The sequence below is a fragment of the Diadema antillarum genome, unplaced genomic scaffold, assembly GCF_040938485.1.
Source record: "Diadema antillarum isolate AM-2024a unplaced genomic scaffold, OU_Dant_1.0 scf00000088, whole genome shotgun sequence".
NCBI classification, from domain to species: domain Eukaryota; kingdom Metazoa; phylum Echinodermata; class Echinoidea; order Diadematoida; family Diadematidae; genus Diadema; species Diadema antillarum.
In genome coordinates, this window is record NW_027270977.1 from 528639 (window position 1) to 552553 (window position 23915).

General features: G+C 37.7%; 1 pseudogene; it reads right to left on the reverse strand.

Annotated features, from left to right (window-relative positions):
* The window catches only part of LOC139718081 (uncharacterized), a 105606-nt pseudogene that overhangs the window by 61006 nt on the left and 20685 nt on the right, over positions 1-23915 (reverse strand).

A 23915-nucleotide genomic window follows, 5' to 3' on the forward strand; every position in this document is an offset into this window, starting at 1 on the left:
AGTTTTGCAGGTTGGGCTTTTCAAACTGATATAGTATACTGTCACAACATGAAATTTGTTCATATTAATTCAGTAACACAATGTAGTCGTGGTTACTTTGTGCTGATTTATACATGTAACAAGCTATACATTGTAAAAAAGGTATTCAGTCTTCTGTATTGATGATTATTTGTCAATTAGTGGTTTTTGTGGAGTTTCAGATAGTGATAAAAAGTATGGATGATAAGTGCAGCGATAATTCCTATAGTTAGTTCAAAGCTGTGTTACAGATGTTTGATACATACATTTAGCATTGTGTGTGTGTATATACGTGTGTATACAGGTTGGCCATATGACACATGCTAGACAATTACTCTTAATTGATTAGCAAACGTGATCAGCTATGGAACTGAATATGGTACTAATGTATGATGTTAATGATTCTGATTAAACTGTGACGAGTTTAAAGGGATAGCGTAACTGTGTGTAAAAATAAGGCAATTATAAGGATATTTTAGGGCAATTTGATAACCATGCCTATAATAATTTCATACAGGTACTAATGCCTGCCTCATATTCAAATGATAGATCGTCATGTCAATAGCAAACTGACAACGTGCGATGAATGTGTTATATATTGAACAACTGTCTTTCAAGTCCATAACGTTCCCCATATTTTCCCGTCGAGACGTGTCGCCGAGTGGTTAAAGGCGACGTCTCAGAGACGTGAGGTTGCGGGTTCGAACCCCACAAGATCACGAAACAAAATAATTAGCTACTTTACTGTTTTTTTTTTCTTCAATTTTGTATTACATATTCGTCCATGTAGAAATCACGTTCGTATATAAACGCACCTATACACACACACAGACACACACACACGCCATATCCCTCTTTTTTGTGTGTTGGAGACCACATTGCTTCGACTGCAGCAACATTTTGCAGGTTGACTTTGTCAAACCGATCATAGTATGTAATGACGACGACTGAGGTGTTGTACTTTGAACAATTTTCTTTCAAGACCATGTCATTGTTTTGTAATTTGATGACGTCATTACACTGAAAATTGTGATTAAAGGCAAGGTATCAAAACCAGCCGATTATAGGTTTTATGTCTGCGGGACGTATTTTTCCCAAGTTGCCAGAAATGGCATAGCGACCTCAGTCGTTACAAGGCCGCTTTTCCGTCTAGCAATGCAATAGATGTTCACACGGCCACGTTAGTTGAGTGGGCATTGACTTTCCCCCCGTTATATCTATACATTGTTGTTGTTTTTTTGTCTTACCATTTCCGTGGATGACCCGTGGTCGAGTGGTTACAGATACGGTTTCGCATGCACGCTCAATATAACTTCAAGGTGCCTATATCACATTCTTTTCTTTGTCGATCACAGATGACTGTCATCTCATGACCACAAGCGTATCACCTAACTCGTCCTCAATGTGACGAGTTTTCATGTCTCGTTAATATTGAGTCATGCTGAAATGTATTTTTTAAATATCACGATGCTATATGGACACTGCCCCAACTTCATGGAATTACCCATGTATAATCACACATTTACAACAAATCCTTCTGCACAAAATCAGAAAAAAAAATCTCCAAAACATAACACAATTTGCCAATTTGAGCCATTTTACATATTCAAAAAATTTACAATAAATCTCCATCTTTATTTCAGTCCTATTTTGGTCATACAACCATAGTCTACCTATGTGTTGGCTTGCGTAATTATCAAAAGCCTCAAAACTGCTAGATTTATGACCATCTCTGACTGGCAACAAATTTGTGAATATTAATGTTGATATGATGTAGTTCTGTCTCACTTTGGGATACTTGGGTTTTTCTGATTTATTGCAGACTAAAGGATTTTAACAAATTACATGAAGTAATCCAGAAGAACCAATTTAAAGATGAAAAAAATAATGATTTCGCAGCAAAATCCCCCAAGATTTGATCTGCTTTAAAAAAAAAAAAAATCAGCTTCTTTCCCTGACCACTGCATAAAAACTACGAACAGCACAACATCTGTGACATAGGCACTCAGTGGCTTGTTGTGTAAATACACAGCTCTCAGTCCAATTACATGCATGAGTGTGTTATTTACTGTATTGCATGAACCATGCCAGAAGTCATAACAGGTCTAGCTAAGCTCCACCCCCTCAATCATATTTTAGAGGTCAAAGCTTTCAGTTTACAAAGAGGCACACCCAGATTCAAGCAAAGCCTAACTGGAAATCACCTCCATTTAGGCTTCAAGTGGCCTCAAGAGTGTGATTCGTTCTTTGGAAGAAACATCATTCAGGTTTGCTGTCAGACTTTACAGATTTCTTGATCTTCTCACCCATTAAAAACTATTACAAACACAGAAATTTTTGTACATTAATTTTTATACATTTTTGTCTGGTGCAAATTCTAAACCTGTGGGAATATCTGCATAGTATTCTCTGCACATTTTGAATATATGTTTCTGAGCCCCTCAACTTCAAAAACTTGTCACATGAAAACACTGACATTTACAGTGGTCCGACATACATGGCGAGACATTTGTTTGTTTGTTTGTTTGTTTGTTTGATTGATTTTCCATCAGATAAGATGGCTGGACAGCCCATATTCGGCTACACTAAGCTGGTCTTCTATGGGGTCCAGCCGGATATGAGGCTGGACCATTTCACCGGGTTACAAGACACATATGCACCCTGTATAAACCAGGTGTCTAAAGGAAATGTGTGTTTGTTAAAGCAAGATTATGTTTCTATACACACACGTTTACATCAAAGGTTTTCCTGCCTATCTAGAAGAGCTGAAAACCACACAAACACTGAGGCAAAATGAAATCTCACTTGACAAGCATGAAACAAGCATTTCTAATTGATAAAGAAAAGGAAGTGTCTTGATCTGATTCTGTGAAGGGTTGATTGACAATCCAAGAAAAGTATTATATATTATGCAATAGGACTTTCATACAACCTGTACATCTGAGAGTTCCAGATCTACCTGACAGGTGCATTTTGATGGATTACACAGAGCACACAGTAAGTCACCACACATTAGGTGCATTCACATTTGAGAATATTATTTTGGTACTAATACTACAGTTATTCGTTGGCACCATTTTCATTGGCAATTAAAGTACCATGACAATAGAAATCATGGTAATTCATTTGATACCATTCTCATTCATACAATATGATGGTAATTCTGCATGGTATGCTCTGTGCATGCATGCGCATAACTACGGGGAGAAGAGAGGACGTGTGGTCAGGTCAAGTTACACCGCTGTATGATCAGCGGTATTTCATGGCACCAATCACGCATACTCAAATCTCGCATAAGTGCAAAGTTTGAATTCCCATCCTTAAAGGACAAGTTCACCTTCATAAACATAAGGATTGAGAGAATGTAGCAATATTAGTAGAACACATCATTGAAAGTTTGAGGAAAATCAGACAATCCGTTCAAAAGTTACGAATTTTTGAAGTTTTTGTGCAGTACCCGCTGGATGAGAAGACTACTGCAGTGTATGAATAACTTAGATGTCACATGCGTACAACAATATAAGGAAAATATAAAGAGAATTTCACAAAATTCCATCTTTTGAAAAAAGTACACATTCCCCTGACTCGTTACCGATAAATGTTATGGGTAATATTATTCCCCCTGCCTTTAGAAAGAGGCAAGTCAATTGCTCTTTTATTATGCGAAAAAAGTGAAAATATGTTGAATTTTCTTTTATATTTTCTTTATACTGTTGTACGCATATGACTCACAAGCTGTAGTAGTCTCCTCATCCAGCGGTTCCAACACAAAAATTAAAAAAATTCATAACTTTTGCATCGATTGTCCAATTTTCCTCAAACTTTCACTGATGTGTTCTACTAATATTGTTGCATTTTCTCAATCCTTATGTTTATGAAGGTGAACTTGTCCTTTAAGGTACATATGTATCTCACCATGTATTTCACAGTATATTTGCAGTCGCATTGCAAAATACTGCATGAAATACCTCAGTATTTTGCAATGTATCTTGTGGTGAATTTCCCGCTGCATTTGCGCACAAACATTGCAAAATACCACGTGAAAGACCATGGCATTTCACTGTACATGTGAATGCATCTTATGACACAGTTCAGCTTTCTTTTTTTTGTAAATCACAGGCTAAAAATTCTCTGGCTAGCTAAACAGTTGCTATTTGCTCAAACACTTGAACTTCAGTCATTCACGTGGTGTCTTCACATTCCATTGGGCTCTTGCTCTTCTTTACTGGGGGGACAAAGTTAGCAGTGGCTAAATAGGGAATACAATGTATCCTGTATTATACATCATAAAACTTTGATGCACTTTTGCCATGGCAAATTTTCATTCTGAACGTGCACTCTAATACAATGGATGGTGTATCTGTTTTTGTTTTTGTTTTTGTGTCCATGATGCATGTTTGTTTCCCCATTCATTCGTCAACGGGATTATTTCTACTTCAAGCATGACAGAAAGCCTCAAAGCCTCCCAAAACACTTAGCTGCCAGCAGACATTTAAATGCGCCATTTCCAGTTTGAAAAATATGAGGAGCATGTTCCTACATACTACCAGTGTTTCTGATATTCTGCCAGATACATTTTGTACTAATGTATTAAAACATTACAGACGAGATTTTTACACTAAATAGTTAAAAGGAAAACAAAATCAGTATAGTGAAAAGTATTGCCACACTTAAATCTTTCCAATGGGACACAAGTTTTAGAATACACCCTAAAATAACAAATAGTTTATTAGCGTAAAATGTTACACTTTGTATATATATTATAGCATTTGATATAAGGAAAATCAAAAGAAAATTCACACACTTACAGACAAGACACAACATCAAACACATCAACTGGCATTTAATGAAATGCAGGGTCGGAAATACACAAAATATGTATTTCTACCATCCCTTCTTACTATTCTGCACAAGTTCATTTAGACTACATATAGGCTGCAAAAAGACCTCCATTGTGTTGAAATACTGATGTCTGGCACCACCCACACAGTATCAATCATTTCAAGATGTTTTCCACATATAAATCTACAATTCTGCATTATTCAGCACATGTCTAATCCACTTCGGGTATTGAACATGATAACATCTATGCAATATTCTGCTATATGAACTGGCAGGTTGCTGTACAAGACAACTTTTATGGCTCCATCTCTTTTTTGGAGCACTCTTTTTATTAAATCCGCAGTGAAAGTTTTAGCGGCATAATGAAGCCCCCAGCCCCCCACGCAAAAAAAAAAAAAAAAAAAAAAAAAAATGAATATTACATGAATATGGTCTATACAATGCAGTTCCAATGAGAGATATAATTAATCAAACAGGCCAGGTTTTGTGAGTCTCAAAGTGACAGTTTCTATGGGTAATTCATCTTCAATAAATGTCACTGAATCGATGGCAACTTCCACTCCCTGTTTACCCATAGCAAGAGCAAGCTTAACCCGCTGAAGACTAGTCCCTTGTATACTCAGGCCCTTGTCTATGAGAAATGTGTGTTAAATAGCAAAATCAGCTACTGCTAGTAATCAATGGGTTGAAAAGACCAGACTCGATGGAATAAAAGATGAATCTTGGAAGAGAATTTTCTGGGAGCATCCAGCAGAAGAGGCAAGATACACTGTACGTACAGAGCTGAGAAAATCCATTGAAAGAGATATTGGACAGACAGAGGGACAGAAATGTAAGGTCTCGTGCACAATAACGGGCAGAACATCTGAGCTATGAAATGGTTCTGCAAGCTACCAGTGTCCTTAGATATTGTAAGACAATGAAGTTTAAAACAAAAGCAAACAAACAAAAAAGAAAATAATCACTATCTGAAAATTACCATCAAATGCTTCACAAAGATAGAAAAGCTGTGACTCATTGGCTAAACACAATACTAGAATTTTGGAGCAGGAAGTGTAGTATTCAATTATAGATTACACCATTTGTTTTTTGAATATTTTACAAGCATATAGAGATACTGTATCTGTTTTAATAGATACCTTGATAAACATGACAGCATATTTTTCAAAATGTAGCAGTGTACATTCTTTTTTGCTTGGGAGCTTCTTCATCCCTCTGAACATCATCATCACAACACAAGACCGACAAATTTTTTATTTCGAACCATAGCAAAGTTGATTTTAATAACCAGCATCTTTAAAATTCACATCATACCTGTACATGTATGTGTACCTGGCTTGCTATCCACACACTGTAACTTGTGTCCATAGCACCAAAGCTCATTTTAATGACAAGCTTTCTCATGTTAAACACCAATTACCACAGTCCCGCCATTGCTCCCCACTGCACGATCACAATTGATTTCCCCGTGCCATCAAGCACGACTTATTGACTTATTGATTAGCTTGTTCATGAGTGCAATTTACATTTCAAATTTGGTCGCAGTCGAGAAATAGCTTGTACTTATTTGCGTGATATGAGAGCAAATCAAGATTGTTTCAAAAGAGACACCAAAAGATGCTTGGAATACTCTCTTGTGCTGAGCTGGTCATCAAACCACTTGCTCAGATGTAAATGTTACAGAGATATTAAAAAAAAAACCACACATTATCAAATTCATACCTAAGTGAAAGAAATCAATTTCTGACATTAATATTTTCAGTGTTGCCTTTCATCAGAGCATTATGAATACTCTCCATGTATCATTTCTGTGAAGGGAAAAAAAAATCATATGTATCTGCAGCTTTGCTGAAGCAAGGCCTATTCTGGTGATGTGAGACCCCTCCCCCCCCCCCCCCCACCCCAACAAAAAATGCAGCTCTCTGTTTCAGATTAACATCTCAACAATTATTTAAACCAAATTTCTTGTGAGATTGCCACACTTACGGAGCCAGTCACAAGAGGAAAGAAGTAGCACAATATTTAAGATAATGAGTATCTTCTCAGGGGAGATATTCACTGTTCTAAATGTTTCGAAATCCAAAAATGAAATTGGTTCATTATCCTGAAGGTTCTTCATTCCAAAACACACATACATTGTAATTTGTACACCTGGAGGTTTGGTCCTAAAATGAAATAAGGTTTGTTAATCTGAACATTTGGGGTATAATTTTTCCAAAGGTTTGCTTTTCCAAAAACAAAGGTTCATTATTCTAAAGGTTTGTGCGTTTGAGGGAAATATGTAAACTTTGCACGCCGTTATCTGAGTCGGACATGCAAAGGTGGCCCATAAAGAACTAGAGAAGCACTCTGAGAGCGCAGACCTCCACTAAGCAGCTAATTTCCACCAATGATCTTGCTCTTCCATAGAGATCGGTGACTTCCACCCCCATACGTATACATGCTGAAAATTGCCCAATTTCCCAATATAGAAGCCTTCTGTTACATCATCAACCCTCAGCTGCGTGGCGCACCTCACCCTAGCAGAAACTAGAGCACGCACTTTAATAGTGCGCATATATTAATGAAAACCTTAAAAATGCGCAGCTTGAACTCCCAAGTTCATTGACCCTACATTGTACCTGCCAAAATATTGAAAATCCTCCATAAAATCCATAAAAATTTCTGAATCACTACCAAAATTTAATCACCTGTTCCTTGTGTCATTCTCAACCGTTCCTGCAAGTTTCATCCTAATCTGTTCACAACTTAATTTGCCCACAGACAAACCAACAGCAATGAAAACATAATCTCCTTCCTTGGCAGAGGTAATTAAAATCAGAAAATAATATAAGTACAATTGTAGGCTTCATTATTTTGAAGGTTTATTTATCCAAAAACAAAATATGGCACTTTATTCTGAAAGTTCACTAATTTTAAAATGAAATTCAAAGGTTCCTTAATCTAAAAATGAAAAGAAGGTGCAAACTCTTAAACGAACCACTATGATACCAAAACTTATTTCATTTTTGGATAACAAACCTAAGTTGGAAAAAACAAACTCTTCTTCATTCTCAGATTTATAGCTTCTGAATAATGAGTCTTATTTCATTTTCGGACTAACAAACGTTCTGAATGACAAAGCTTACTTCATTCTTGGGTGAACAAACCTTGGGAACAATAAACTGTGACTATTCTTCCCAGTATTTGAAGGTCAGTTTGCTTCCTTTACTTTGTTTCTATAAAGGCTGTATTAAACTTGAGAGAAAGAATCACATTTCAAAATGCGTTTGGAATGGTGTTTGCAAATGTGGTTTGAAACACGATTCTCGAGGTGTTGCGTTTATCTACCCAACATCGAATCTCGCTGCGCAGTTTCTTTGCGCAGTTGGACCCAAGAAGCAGAGGTCAACTGAGGCCCGTGTTGTAACCTGCAGGTTGTATACTACATGGAAGGTGACCTTGGCAGCTCAGAAATATCGGACAAATGCATTTCAAAACAGCATTGCATTTCTACTCTCAGGAAGGCGATTGTGGTCTCAAACGCATTTCAAAACGCCCTTTGAATGGAGTTTCAAATCAGCATTTCTAAATACGTTAGAAAACATAGGCTCTGCATAATTTATCTTTCGCCTGTAACTGCCTCAAATGCATTTAGGATCATGATTCTGCCTTAGAAATTTTTTATATACATGTAAATGCACTATTAATTTCCCCAAAAGACAAGAGGGATCAGTCTACGCTTATGACAGCCCGCTCGAACAGTTTGTCGGTCTCAAAATAGAAGCAGGAAGACTCGCATGGGAGCATTTGAATACCCCTTCATTCCTTCGCATCTAACCACACACCATGGACCTGAATTCATAGAATAAAGGTACCAAATATTGCACAGTACAGCCAGGTACAATAATATCTTGTATTCATACCTCCCTGTGGGGGTATGGAATGGAATAGAAGCAGCTGGGTATTAATGTTGTGGGGAAGTAAAAATCAGGCATGGTTTAACTTTACGATATTAGTATACATCTAATACCACCAATTGGAAATGCAAAAAATTTTGCTGGGGGCAAGGATGCATACCAAATCCAGTGCTCCAAGCAAGAGTGGGATGGTAAAGAATTTCACGATGTTATACAACTGTAGCCTGTACACACCAAAAGGAAATTTATCACAAAGGTTTTATTTTCACTTGTTCTAGTCCACACCCCCCCCCCCCCACCATCACCACAAGATCTGCAACCAATGATAGTCATTAAATACCATTAGTTCCACTATCAACAACATATTTATTATACAAAGCAATGGAATTATGACAAGCAATCTTGAAAGGGTTACATCCGCCATAGTATCAGGAGCCACTCCAACCCATGATAAATTTGGCACGGTTTCACATTCAACACCAACCTCTGACATCAGGCTTCAAATTTATCACAACTACAGTCCAACCAAAGTTATATCTTGCAACGTCTAGACCATGCAGGGCCCTTCCAGACAAAAGACATTTTATGATAAGGAAGATGTGCTTTAAAGGGATGGAGATGAGAATTGGGCTTTTAAGTTTTTGCGAGATACTAAGAAAACACTTATTATATAGTACAGTGCATACCATTTTAAGAGGAATTCAAAGTTTATTTAATGCAAAGCGGGTTAGGAATGACTGAAACATCCAAAAACAAAGTAAAACAAAGCGATCGTAATAAAGTGTGGGTCCCACACTTCATTGGAATCGCTCTTTTTTGGATATCTCAGCCATTTCAAAACCAATTTTCATCAAATAAACGTTGAATTCCTCATAGAATTACATGCACTTTCATATTCCATAAGAGGTTTTTCATTATCTCACCAAAAAATGTTAGAAACCTGAAATTAGGTCTCAACCAAAACTATACAATCCCTTTAAGCAAGACACAAAATGTCACATTCTATCCTCAAAACAGTGAGACTGGTGATGACCATATGAGCAATGCAAATGAGGTGATCAAATGTTTCTTTCAGATCAAAGAAAAAAATATGTATCATTCAAGTGAAATCACAGTGGGGTTGCAATATCTCACCAGTACAGGTAGTGATGATTAGAGATACAGAGGTTGACTGCTAAATTATCCACAAAAGACTTTTTTTATACTGTTTTATGTGTTAGAATTTAATTCACCTTCTTCTAGTGGCTGCTACCAGTATTACTACTTTGAAAGCACGTACAACAATCTAATATAATTCCTTACTTATTTCTCACTTGACATCAGAATTGCTAAAACTTCCATCATTTAGTGTCTTTGATGTTACTCTCCATAACTCTAACGTGGAGTACTTCCATGTCATTTAAAGGGATGGTATATAGTATTGGTTGAGACAAAGATTGGACTTTTTGGACTTTTTGCAAGATACCAAGAAACTACTTACAAAATAGCACAGAGCATACCATTCTCAGAGGAATTCAAAGTTTTATTTGATGAAAATTGTTTTTGGGATGGCCGAGACATCCAAAAAACAAAGTAAAACAACGCAATCATAATAAAAGGTCTTTGGATATCTTGGCCATTTCACACCCAATTTTTGTCAGATAAATGTTGAATCCCTCTTGGAATTACATGCTCTTTCATATTTCATAAGAGGTTTCTCATTAACTCACCAAAAACCTGATGTTAGGTCTCAACCAATACTAAAGAAATCCCATTAAAGTCTATCTGGAGACTTGATGAAGACTAGTCTGATATATGCTGTGAGACCACCAGTAACAGCAGTAGTTGTGTCAGCTGGCAGCTGACAAGAGAACAAATCACCAATGGTTTCAAGTCTGCATCAGCTGACATTTAATGAAAATTGCTTGTGGCTCGCTGAAATCGAGTGAATATTATTGGATCTGGCCGGGGAAATAGGCCTACATAAACAGAAGAGCAGAAAAAAAGAAGAAGAAGGAAATATTCACGCTGCAATTGGGATGGGGGAAAAAAACACAATAGGCAAATGTGAATGACCTCCGGACCCATTCAATTGTATTAGTATACAAATGGAAACTAGTCACGAGTGCTATGGCGCAAGACATATGTAGACCTATTGCACAAGGTAAAAGATTACCCTGTACGTGAGACACTCGCTTCAACAGGGTGAAACCAGCGTGAAATAGAGTCTCTTACCTGTATCTTTATAAACCAATTACAAAATCTGTCATTGCACAAATCAAGACCAATAAATTACATCGTATGCTTCCTCTACACATCATCTCAAATATCAAAAGTCATATCTGTGGCCAAGATCTGCATATATAACAACTACTTCTCTGAGCAAAGCGAATACAAAACTGTGAGTTTAATCAAGAGCCTTGAACTATTACAGACATAATTTACCATTTGCAGATGAAACAAAAACCCAGCATTAGTGCATTAAAATAGTTCTAAAATGTGAGTTATAAATAGAAACAACCACTGTTAAAATTTGAATCTGTATAATCGACGTGAAGTGTTGTTAAATACACAAAATGTGAACAATAGTTATAATAAAAATGTTTCCAGACTAAACCGTCTACAGTTACGGTTTTTGAGAAAAACCCTGATGTCTCCTGAGATTTTAGGTTTTATTGCAAAAATTTTATATGATAGGATGCTTTGTGATACAACAGACCTACACATATGCATCAAATGTGATATCTTGAATATTTTTAAAATCACTGCTCCCAAAGGTAATCTGGACCTTTAAATGTATGATTTGTGATCTCACTGTATATAATACTTTCTAAAACTGCTCACCACTTGCATGCTCAACACACCTATGAAAAGTTTCATAAATCATGCATGTCAGGTTTTGTTTTCTTCTTGCATAGGGTAGGGGAAAAGGAAATACCCAAATGCGGAAGAGAACTATTTCTATAAAAGAAAAAAAATTAAAAAAAATAGAATGCTATGGCTACGGACATGTGGATGCCTATATCAATGAAATGATTCCTACATGGGAAAAGGTTATTATAAACCTAGTGAAAACAAAACAAAAACCTGCAAAGGCTGCAATAAGAGCTGATAGTGGCCCAATGATGTCATAATCACGATAAGTAGCAATCACTGCACATCTGATATTCTATTCATGGTTGATCATCCCTTTAAACTTCTTTATAATTATTATGTCTGACAATTCTATTCTAACTCCCTTTGTGCTTTAGTTGTGAAATTGCACATTTTGGAAGCTTGCTTCAGTTGGTTGATCAGCACAATGGATCCCAATGTTTGAGAAAAAAGCATGGCACAGTTACTGAAAGCAGGGCGTGCAGCAGGAATGTATAATGGGTATTGGGAAGGGTCGTGGGAACTTAACTGAAAAACATGGAAGATTTCAACATAATACCCATATTTAAATGATGTTGATGTTGCTGTTGCCAATCATGTATTACAAGAGTATTACATGTATACCACATTTTGAAAAACATTTTTTTTTTTTTCATGCAGAAAGACCGGCTCATTGAGATATTTTATTTCGTGATTAGCTTTCTAAGAAACTTTGTTTCTGACCACCAGGTAAATGGGCAAGGTTGCCAGACATAGTTAACAACCAGCACAAAATAGGCCATTTTTAGACAATTCAGAATAAGTCCAAGTTCAGACAGAGCAAAATAAAACCTTTCTAATGATACCTCACTTGTTGCATACTTAATTCATAACTTAATATTCTTGAAGTTATGATAAAAGATATCACTATTTTTTCATCTTATTTTCTTTGCTTTTGAGCAGGATTTACGGCAAATATCTCAAATCGACAAGAATGGAGTTAACACTTTTTGCAATGAAACTCTTCACATGTAAACTAGATCATAGATATCAACAAGCAGTGAGTATGTACAAGTCAGTGGCATTGATTGTGACTAGGTCCTCTGAGATGTAAAATGGAAATTTACTGAGTACTTTGTGGATAAATCTGAATAGATTAGTAAAACCAGTTTACTGTTATGGGCAGGTGACTTGTTTTAAGTCCCTACTACAGTGTACTGCTTAAAGGCACTGCTTGCCATTTGCAGTAAAAAACAAAAAGTTCCAGTGCTTCAGAATAGTTCTGAAATGTGTGCTCTAGTACAAACAACCTACATGTATCAGTATGTAAGAACGATCATACTCAGTATAATCAGTGTTAAGTACTGTAAAATATACATAATGTGAACAATAGTTTTGTCAAAATCTTTTCTAGAATAAACCATCTACAGTAAGTTATGGTTAATTGAGAAAATTAGTGACATCTCCTTATATTTGCGGCTTTATTGTAACATTTTTGTGTTTTGTGTTGCGTATTTCGTGATACAATGAGCTATATACAATAATACATATGCATCAAATGTGATAATTCAAACATATTTGTAATCATCGTTTCCAATGTTAAATAGTAACTTTAATTCCCGACTACTGCTTAAAGGGTATACAGTTGAACCTCTCGTATCCGGACAAGTCGGGACCGGGGCTCATCCGGATAAGGGATTTGGCCGGATACGGGAGACTCAATGCTTTATACATACACATGTACTGATGTAGCCCATTGTAGTACCACATGTAGTAATGTGTATACTGCAACCTTTTCATTGTTACACTCAGTAACAGACCCCAAAATAGAGGTTCGTGTTTGCAAGAATGAAATCATTTTCTTTTATAAATTCTTGGGATGATTTACCTAAATAATTATTAAGAAATGTATCAAGTATATGTAATTCATGTGTGTTTGTGCAGGAGTTCTAAAGGAGTTGGGAATCCCCCTTTCCTCCCGTAATTATTTTTTAAAAAATCACAGCGAGATTGCGTCCGTATAATAGAGAGATCCGGATAAAGGGAGGCCGGATAAGAGAGGTTCAACTGTACTGCCTTTAACAGCTCAGGGCTGGTATAAGAGTGCTTTAGTCACTGTGGAGGTCATTGACATCTTCCCTCTCACATGACATTTTGTTGTGGATGCTTGCACTTTTGTGAAAGGGTGTCAGGTGTTGGTGGCTGTTTTGAATAGCTGGAGTACAACCACATGCACTTTGACCCCATTTTGAAGTCTTCTTTGTGAACAATAGCATCAAGAACTATGGGTGTTATTTCTCCACATCATCGGGTGCATTTATCAACTCACTTTTGGTGTGGAATTAAGGTTTAGAAATAACTTTCAGGGAGATTTGGGCAGATGATTAATGCAAGGCCGCTCTGATTGTGGGCTTAGAAATGCCTTTCTGAAATGCTGAAAAAAAGTGGGATCGCAAATGCATTTGAGCCAGAATGCATTTCTGTGGAGAAGATTGACGCAAAGTCATTTGGAAATGTGTTTATTGCTCAGACCTACCCACGCCAACTACATGATAACTGCGCCTCAGTCAAGTAGCACAATGGAGGTGCACAGTGACAAGGCCTTTCTCTCGACTCGCGATAGAGATGCTAAACGCAAACTTGAGAAACGTGATCCATAAGGCCTTCGCAAACACATTTTGATAGTCGGTATCGAAACATGGGAAAGATGATAAACACAGCCATTGTTGAGTCAACCATCAAGCTGAATCAAATCTCTGCAAGCATTTCAAGATTCATTTCAGAGTATTTATAAAAGCTGTGGTCATGTTTCAAAACACTGGAGCCACTTTATAAATGCCATTTATAAGTTGTTCCTCTTCTCTACAGTATATTAAAAAAAAGCAACACAGGAGAATACATCTTCCTAGCCTCACATCCATACTGTAAGTTGTTTTTTTTTTCAAAACTGTTACAGTGTCTTATCAATAAACAGCATTAAAAGCAAAACGGCTTTTCCCTTTGATATGCCAAGCAATATTGTACTTGTATGTATGGGGTACCACCTATCGGCAGGGTACCTTGACATCGGCACCCTGCGTATCGTGGCTGTTTGCGTATAGAACGAAAAGGTACATGCGGGATTAAGTGTCATTAGCTATGAAAACAATAAAAACGAAGAAATGAAAATCAAACTCACAAACAAACTAACAAACCAAACTAAACATGTTTCAATTACACATCCGCTCAGTAACGACGAATGGCTGTGAAATTAACATGTATTACCTATGGAGGGAGGGGGTGCCGATCGCTAGGTACCCTTTTAAGCTGCGCGAAGAAAACGGACTGCACGCACTAAAATTGCGCTATTTTAAAATGGAGATTCATAATCAACCAGACGGTCACGACGTTCAAAACTGCAGTATTTATGGCATATTTGAGACAAGAATTAGGTGAATTTTTATACTTTTGGAATAAACAAACTACAGATCCTTGGGGTGACGATACCGTAGGTGGTACCCCCAATGCTACACTTTTTTCTTCTTCATCCCTGGTGCAAATTTACACCATTGATTAAATGTAGATACATCGATCGCCATTGCAAAGCATGTCATGAGTTAAATACAATGCATGCAAACTTACACAAGAAGAGAAAAATGGTCTCAGTCTAAGACTAACTGATACAAGCAAATGTCATACTGATGAGACAGGTGGAAGGATTGATCGAATGTGAAGGGAACCAAGCGACATGCAGCAGAGATGCCAAGTTTCTCAGCTGGCTGGGAGTGAGAATGAAACTGCAATTTAGTGAAGCATCCGAAGGGGTTGGGTGGGGGGATCCGCTCCCCCCCCCCCCATTGTTTTTGTTTTGTTTTTTAGGAATTAGAAATGGTGCAATTTGGCTCACACTTATAATGCAATTCTACTTGCATTATAATTCTCATCTTTTCTTCATGAAAGTGGTCCTGCAAGACATGGGAGCATTACTGTCAAAATTTTGGTCAACGGTGAATGAGTCTAGAATGTATGACTGATCAGTAGTGACATGACTTTATCTAGTTGATGGCACAAATTTTGAAGACATTTGGATTATTTATTCAGAAAGGAAAATACAGTACCGCCCGTAGCTGTAAATACAGCCATGTAGGTAACCTTCAGCCAATAAAATGAATGAGAAAAAAGTTTACCTTACTCATATTAGCATTAGCGGGCTTCTCATCCAATGGCTATTATTGATCTATGTGCCATTTTTTGTGTGTTTTTTTTGTGTGTGTTTATTTGTGTTTGAGTTTGAGTATGATAGTATGTGTTTGTGTTTTTGTTTTTGTTTTTGTTTGTTTCTGTTTTTGTTTTGTTTTTTTTGGAGGGGGAGGTGTGAGAAAATGATTGTTGAGCAGGTGAGCATGAGATGGGTTGCTGGGGAGTGAGACTCAATCACGCCGTAGGCATGAGACTTGGTAGGTCTGCATGCAATAGCCATACCTCTGGATCTTCTTGAAGGGACTTGAGCAATGGGGCAATCCCAGCAGGGGCCACAGTCCCGACGAACACATTGTGCACGGCCGACAAGTCTGTGAATGCTTCGGCGGCTGTGTCTGTACAGAATCAATCACCGAAAATGAATAAGAAAAATGAATAAAGATAGAAAAAATACCACAAAACATGAATTGTATGAGGTGACATGAATGGGCTATTCAGTACATTATTTTTCCCTTTTTATCCATTAACATTTACAGCAGAAGAATCTAGAAGCATGGGGGTCACTGACTTGCAAATTTGGGACTTCACTGGATGGAACACCAGGTCAGCAAAAAAGCGATTGCTTTAACATAGCTGCATTCTAGTTTTCATAGATGCCAGACTGGGTGATTAATCATGAGCCCCTGATCCACCAACTGCGTTTCTACTAGGCACCATCATTTAAAGGGATAGTATAGTTTTGTTGAGATTGGGCTTCATTTTTTCTCTTTTTTGTGAGATAATGAGAAACTACTTATGAAATACATAAGAGCATACAATTCTTAAAAGAATGGAAAGCTTATTTGATGAAAATTGGTTTTGAAATGACTGAGATATCCAAAAAGAAAGTGGTCCTAATAAAAAGTGTTTCCCATCTTTTATTTGAATTTCTGTTTTATTTCTCTGCCATTTCAAAACTGATTTTCATCAAAGAAACTTTGAATTCCACTTAGAATTGTAAGTTCTTTCATATTTCATATGTAGTTTCTCATTATCTCAAAAAACAAAACCAAAAAATGAAGCTCCATCTCAACCAAAATTATATCATCCCTTTCAAGACAATCCCATCTTTCCTGAACCTTCTCCGCAGAGCTCCTTCCATCATCTATCCCTCTTCTCTATACCGTTTTTGTTTCACTTTGTTTTGCTTTCTTTTGTTCTGCTTTGGACTTTTTTTTTTTGGTGTGTGTGTGTGTGTGTGTGTCTGCATCTTGCATTTGAGTTATCTGCTTATTTGTTTTTTTGTTTTTATGTTTTTTAGTATTCAAGATGCTACCCCAGCATTGTACCTTTCTTTAATGCAGCTTTCCAGGCCAGACTGGGAGTTATATGTGACCCTGCATCACAAAACCAACAAAAAGTTGCCAGACATGGATTTTCAGTTTGGAGCAGATTCTGAAAGATTCTGAATGATGTATAATTCAATTCAAATGGAATCTCCTTAATACTTGCAAGAAAGCACGTGCTCAAGAAAAGTGTGAAATGAGAAAAGAGGCTCTGAAGTACAGGATCTATTCAAGTGCTTAATCTTTTCCAAGCCGTGCCAGCTGTGCGATGAATTGGACAAAAAAAAACAAAAAAAAAAAAACCAGGATGTAAACCACTGGAGCAACAACAATGAAGAGATTTTCAGATTAAGCTGAAATTGAGCATGCTCTATTAACACATGTTGTCCATGATTATCGCCAACTTTCAAAGCAGTAGTCTTATTCTTTCACATGTCATTAGAGTTGAAAGTGATGCATGTGCAAAAGATTTTCAAGAAATGATAAGGGGGCATCTAGGACATATCTTATCACACTTCTCTAAAAAATGGGTTGTAGAAAAACTGCTGAAAACACAACTTCCCATTCATTTTATGATTCCAAACTTAGTAATAATGGGGAGGATTAGCTCTTTCAGAAAAAAAAATCAAGATTGATTTGGTTGACCCATTTCACCTTTTTTGAGTCTTCACGTAAAATCAAGGGGTGTGACTTTTGTTGGTTTTGTGATGCACGGTCACATTGTCTTGTAAGAGCTACATAACCACACAAAAAAGGGATAAAACCTTAAAAAAAAACTGTCAAAAAAGAAAATACTGTTATGTGATGATTAATGGTCTGCTGCCCTCGTTGCCTCAGTGACACCTAGAGAGAACAATTCTCAAAGGTGTGCCCTGACACTGCATGCGGGACGATATTGACAATAACCAAACACAAAATACAATCCAGCTTGGTACTCAAGCAGTAGACATTTTTATATTTTCATGATTGTGCAAGCCCTACTATATTTCACAAGCACAATATTTCATCAATTGGTACTTGTAAGACAATTAATGCATGGTTAAGTTCACGAATGTCAGGACAGTCGTCCATGTGAAATAAGTACCGATATCATCCCTTTTTGAGAGAAGGGTTGATGACTTCCAACCTTGGAGACGATATAGAGCACGTTTGAATGATGGGAGGCATCATCTTTGCAACTTGCTCATTTCACAAATATAAGTCGACTCACTATAAGAAATTTCCCAACAACAAAAGACATCCGAAAATACACCACGTTTACAGTTTTATGCACTTTAAATGCTACTTAAGTAGCAGGAATCTGGCCACTTCACTCTATCTTATGGCTGTATTCTCATTTAACATTTCTCTTTTTTTTTTCCATTCAAATGCACTAAGGCAATGAAAGTAGAATTCTGATTACCATCCCAGGGACAAGTGGTTCGTAAATGCAGTTCTCTCTCCACGAGCTTATCTCGATATTATTTGTTTTGATGGGTTGATGTAAAACTCTTTAATATTAAACACTCTTGTGAGCCAGGGACTTTAGACAGTGTGTACAATGCTGTAGTGTTTTCTGGGTTACAGCTCGTTATTCCGAAGGTTTGTTATTCCGAAGGTTCGTTAGTCCGAAGGTTCGTTATTCCGAAGATTCCTTATTCCGAAGATTCATTATTCCGAAGGTTCGTTAATCCAAAAATGTGATGAGGTTTGTTATTCCGAAGGTTCATTCATCCGAAAATGAAATAAGGTTCGTTATTAAGAAGGGTCGTTATGGATCCTATATCATTTCGGATCAGGATCAACGGAACTTCGGAATAACGAACCCTATTTCATTTTTCGGATTAACGAACCTTCGGAATAACGAACCTTCGGAATAACGAACAGCACCCATTTTCTGTGCCTATCACCACTCAAAGCACACAAAGGCTTTCAGGATTCGGCGAGAAATCGACTGCAACAACACACCTTTTTCATTTCAATTGATTGCACATTATGTCCGGAAAAAAAACAGTGTACAGAATATAAAGGCTTTGATTACGTGAGAATAAAATCTTCATTATCATATTTACCCTGTGGTATCTTTCAATTCTATAGAGCACAGTGAAGCAAAACATGAAAAGGGTAAGAACTCATAATATGTGTTGAAAAAAAGTTTGAAGGAAAGTAATTTCTAGGCCTATCTTGTGTTGATTCTTTTTACCTGGCATAATTAGCGCTGTGATGATGCTAGGGGTATTCTCTTTGGCCATGAAGAGACTGGTGACCCCGGTGCCGATCTCCAGAAAAGTGCCTTGCCTGCTAACTGAAGACAGCTGACTCAAGTAGTTGTGACTTGTCACCAGGCTGGACAAGGATGAGGTTTCTGAAAATAAATAAATATGTCTAGAATGTCAACATATGAATGTAAGTCAATACTAAGAGTGGGTTATTAGTACTCTTTCTGAACATGAAGTTTAATTCATCAAGGTCCACAACTGGTATCCTGCAATAGCCTGATTTTTGTTTATCATGTCACCGAAGCATTGCTTTAGACTTTATACTTAAAATGACACAGTCATTTTTACTTTTTTCATATCAATTGACTTCATTTTAGTTGATACAAAGTAAAATTACAAAACATAAAGCTTTGGAGAAGAAAATTAGCCCAATGCTATTTCATCTTTCTCAATGTTTTTATTTTTTTGAATGATAGACCTACATCTTATCTATGTGCATGATGCAGGGTACATTGTACATCATAATTATACACATTTTACATGTTATATATCTTAGGGTAATATGAAAGTATTCACAAACAAGCAAACTCTCAGTCAATTGAGATATCAAATATCTGGCATTCAGAAGTCACTTTTCTTACTGAACACACTAATCACTTTCCATAGTCCACATTGTTCGCAGACTTCATTCTTTTCTTTGGTTTCATGAATCTTCATTTCTCTCTTCTATCTCCATGATTTTCCAACCTTCAACTCCTCTGTCTTCCCCTTCCCTTCTATGACCCCGTTTACAGCGCGAGGCCCGGCCACGGCCGAGCCTGCCTTCATTTCAGTGTAAACGCACAAAAGGCCAAATGCGGGGCCAAAATTGGCCATGCATTTGGCCACGCTCTGGAGATGGTCTCGGCCACGGCCGAGCCACGGCCGAGCCCGGCCTTTTCTCAGTGTAAACGCAAACTGGGCCAAATGCCAAATTGCATTTGTTTACAAGCAGAGCGCCACTACGACAAAATATTGAAAGGTTTGAATTAAAAGCGCGGCCAAGCCCGGCAGTGTAAACGGACAAAATTGCGGGGCTCGGCCCGCAATTGAGGCTGGGCTCGGCCGCGGCTCGGCCACGGCTTGGCCCAGCCCCGCACTGTAAACGGGGTCTATTTCATCTTTCTCCTCCTTAAGTTGTCCGAACATCTAATTCTCACTCTATTCTTCCTTGCCACTCTCTCTGTTCCCTTCTCTACCGTCTCCACTAGTGAAACTTCAACTTCCAGCCCATTACTGTCCCCCACTCTTCACTTTTTGCCCTCCTTACAACCCCCGTATGTCGCTTCCCTCTGCATTTCTCCTCTTTCTAGGCTCTTCTTCAGCCAAGCAACGATCCGGATAAACCTAGGACTACATACACATGGCGTCACCGCAAACCTTTCTCCCTCATTTACTTCACCATGCAAACCTTCAAGCAACACACACTAATCACAACAAGAGCATCTCAGTATAACATTTTTTTTTTACCTTTGGTCTTGCCCAATCTGCCAGTCAAGAGTATGCTGATCAGATGGTCCATCAAGTTGGTATGAGCAAACACATCTGGGTCCTGTAACACAAATAAAATCACAGAGTTTAGTCCCAAGTGAACAGAAAATGTTTAACCAACATGATTTACATATTCTCATTGGCGAAAAAGTTACTGGATTGGCATCTAAATCTCACTCATTCTGCCATCAGAATGCATCCATAGTGTACATTTGTACGTGCTCTAAATCATTATCTGATGTTACATTAACAGTAGGAACAAAGTTAACCTACAATGTACATGAAATAATGCCTTTCACTCAAAGCTATGACATGCATGACATTCTCTGACATACAAAAGCCCTCACTTAATATTTATTGTCTTCTAAATTAAAACCTACCCAGATTCTAATGTTTCGAGAATATCAGTGATCAAGACATCAAAATTATACAGTTGTACACAGATCCCTCTGCACATCACTCAATTTATTGAACATAACAAAACTGTAAGTTATTTATACCACTTTTAGCATGAAAACGGCTTGCCTGACATGGCAATGACTACTAAATGGATGCAAACTGGGTAGCAAGTGCTGAAATGTGAATTTTATGAGAACAAAATTTGATTAGAATTAGAGAAAAACTTATTTCTGTTTTACATATAGCTAAAGGAAGTATTGAATCAGCAAGCAACCAAGGGCCCGAAGGTTTTGAGTCCCCTCCCCACTCCGAAAGACTGCTCAATGAGGTTAAAGTTCCTCGTGGAGAGGTACATCCACTGCACCCAGGGGACTCAAACCAAAGACATCGTGATTGATGATGGGTGGGTTTTATCCAGTGAGCCACAACAGCTCCTCGTGACATGAATAGCTTTCAAGATATCAATTAATTTGAATACATTAGTAAGCAAGCCTATTCATCATGCATGAGAATAGAAATCTCTCGAGAAAGGTCACATCGTTATGAAATTAGATTTCATCCGGGGACTCCCAATCACAAAAGGACCGCCATGACGGCATAGGCATCCGGATCATCCAGATTTCCTCAGACTTTATCAGACAAGATCAGCCATGCATCTACCGAATGCATACAAACTGTAACGCTCATAACAGGTTTGTTGAACGGCCCATAGTTACCATGGAAACATGCATAAAATGTTTCAAGGCACACGAGGCAGGCATACGCCTACCTCTTTAACCCATTCATCCCCAAGCTTCCCACGCCTGCCCTTTTTGCATGGGAGTGTGTGTGTATGTGTTATCCTATGTATACGGGGCATTATATGGCACTCCAGGGGGCATTTTATGAAGAGTTTTGTCAGGCATTTTTTTTCCAATAAACTGTTTTAAGCTACTGAAATCCTTGCATCTGATCTGATAAGAGTGCATTTGTCAGAAATGAGAACATCCAACATAACACTACATGAAATGCCCCCCAGGAGCGCTCCCAACCCCCTCTGAGGTCTGTATGAACAGACAATAGCACCCTGGAACACCCCTCTCGAGGCCACACAGGCTCAGGATGCTCCTGAAGCACTCTTACATGTAACTCTATAAATGGTCATCAACATTTAGAGTGCTCGGGAAGTGGTATGTGGAGCGCTCTGTGCATACAGTTTAGACCTATCGTAATATCTGTACTAGAAGTCCTCTCTGGACTCAAAGATTATCATGACAGTTATGCCCCTCTCAGCCACTTCGCATGGTGTCACCGAGCTGTGATTCACTGTATGAACACAGAGGGGTATAAAGTCAAAGAGCTTTTGGAGCACTCCTAGGCCCAACTTTTTATATTTCAGAAGTGGGTTGTGTGTCTCATCGTTTTTGTGCATCATGTTCGACCTATCTTGCTATTACTCGTCAAGTACATCATACCAGTAGGCCTACATCATTACTTAACAGTCTAAATCCATGCAAATAACATTGCAAGACACCTATAGGTGCAAAAGGATTTATGTAGAATGTAAAGGCCTTCACAAAGAACAAAAAAAAAAATCAACAGAAGTCCATACAGTAATGTGTTAGGATTTAACCCGTTGAATACGAGTCCCGAGTATACTCAGGCAAGCGTCTATGGGAAATGTGTGTTGTAGCAAAATCAAACCGTCCTAAAAAAGAAAAAAAAAAGACTGACAGCAGATCATCTCTCAATATTTGTTGAAAGATGTAGTAACTTTGTTGACAACACATTACGTGACTCAATTATTTCCTCACAATGTTGTTGTTGTTGTTGTTGTTGTTGTTTTGTGTTTAGTGGCGTTTTCCATTCTCTTTAGAATATTTACGCCAAACACTTATCTATAAATTTCTTTTCCTTTTATCATTTTTTTTTCAAAAAGAATATTGTAATGAGTATCCTTGGTCAGCTGTCGGTACGTCTATTTGCCTGCTTAAAATATCATATCTTCTGGCCAATCCGGCTCATTGTCTCGAGCAGACTTCTCAGCCGTTAAAACGGCCTAGGCCCCTCCGATATGCAGGCAGTATAGAGTCCGATGCTTACCAGCACTGGAACCTCAATTGGTCCGATACAGAGCCAAACAAAACAAACAAACAATATTAATAAATTACAAATATATATAATAATCACATATACATTCTTTAATAAAGTAAGCAATCTCTGGGCTGTGGTGCGCATGAAAAGCCTCTTCAGGGTACCTCGAGGCAGAGTTAGTGCAAACTATGTACACTCATAACATGTATGAAAGTTTATCTATCAGAAAAATCGTTGTGATCTTTTAACATATAACACAAGAGCTTTTTGGTATACTGGGTTAGTTGAAATTAGTAAGCTTTGAATGCTGTTCTCATGAATTTTTGTTTCAACTAACATCATAGCTCTGGGTATATCTGGGGCAGAACATAAGAAAATGATCAACTGTTTCTGGGATGTTACAATATTCACACATACCCGACACATGTTGGTTTATATGAAACAAATTGTCATTTAAACCTAAGTTCCCCATCCTAAGGCGATGTAGGATTGTCTCAGCTCTTCTGTCATTCAAGGTGCATAAATAGGTCTGAGAAACATTTCGTTGAACATATTTCAGGGGGGAGTTTGTCTCCTCCCATTTAATTTGCCATTTTGTCATATAACACCTTTTCAGTTTT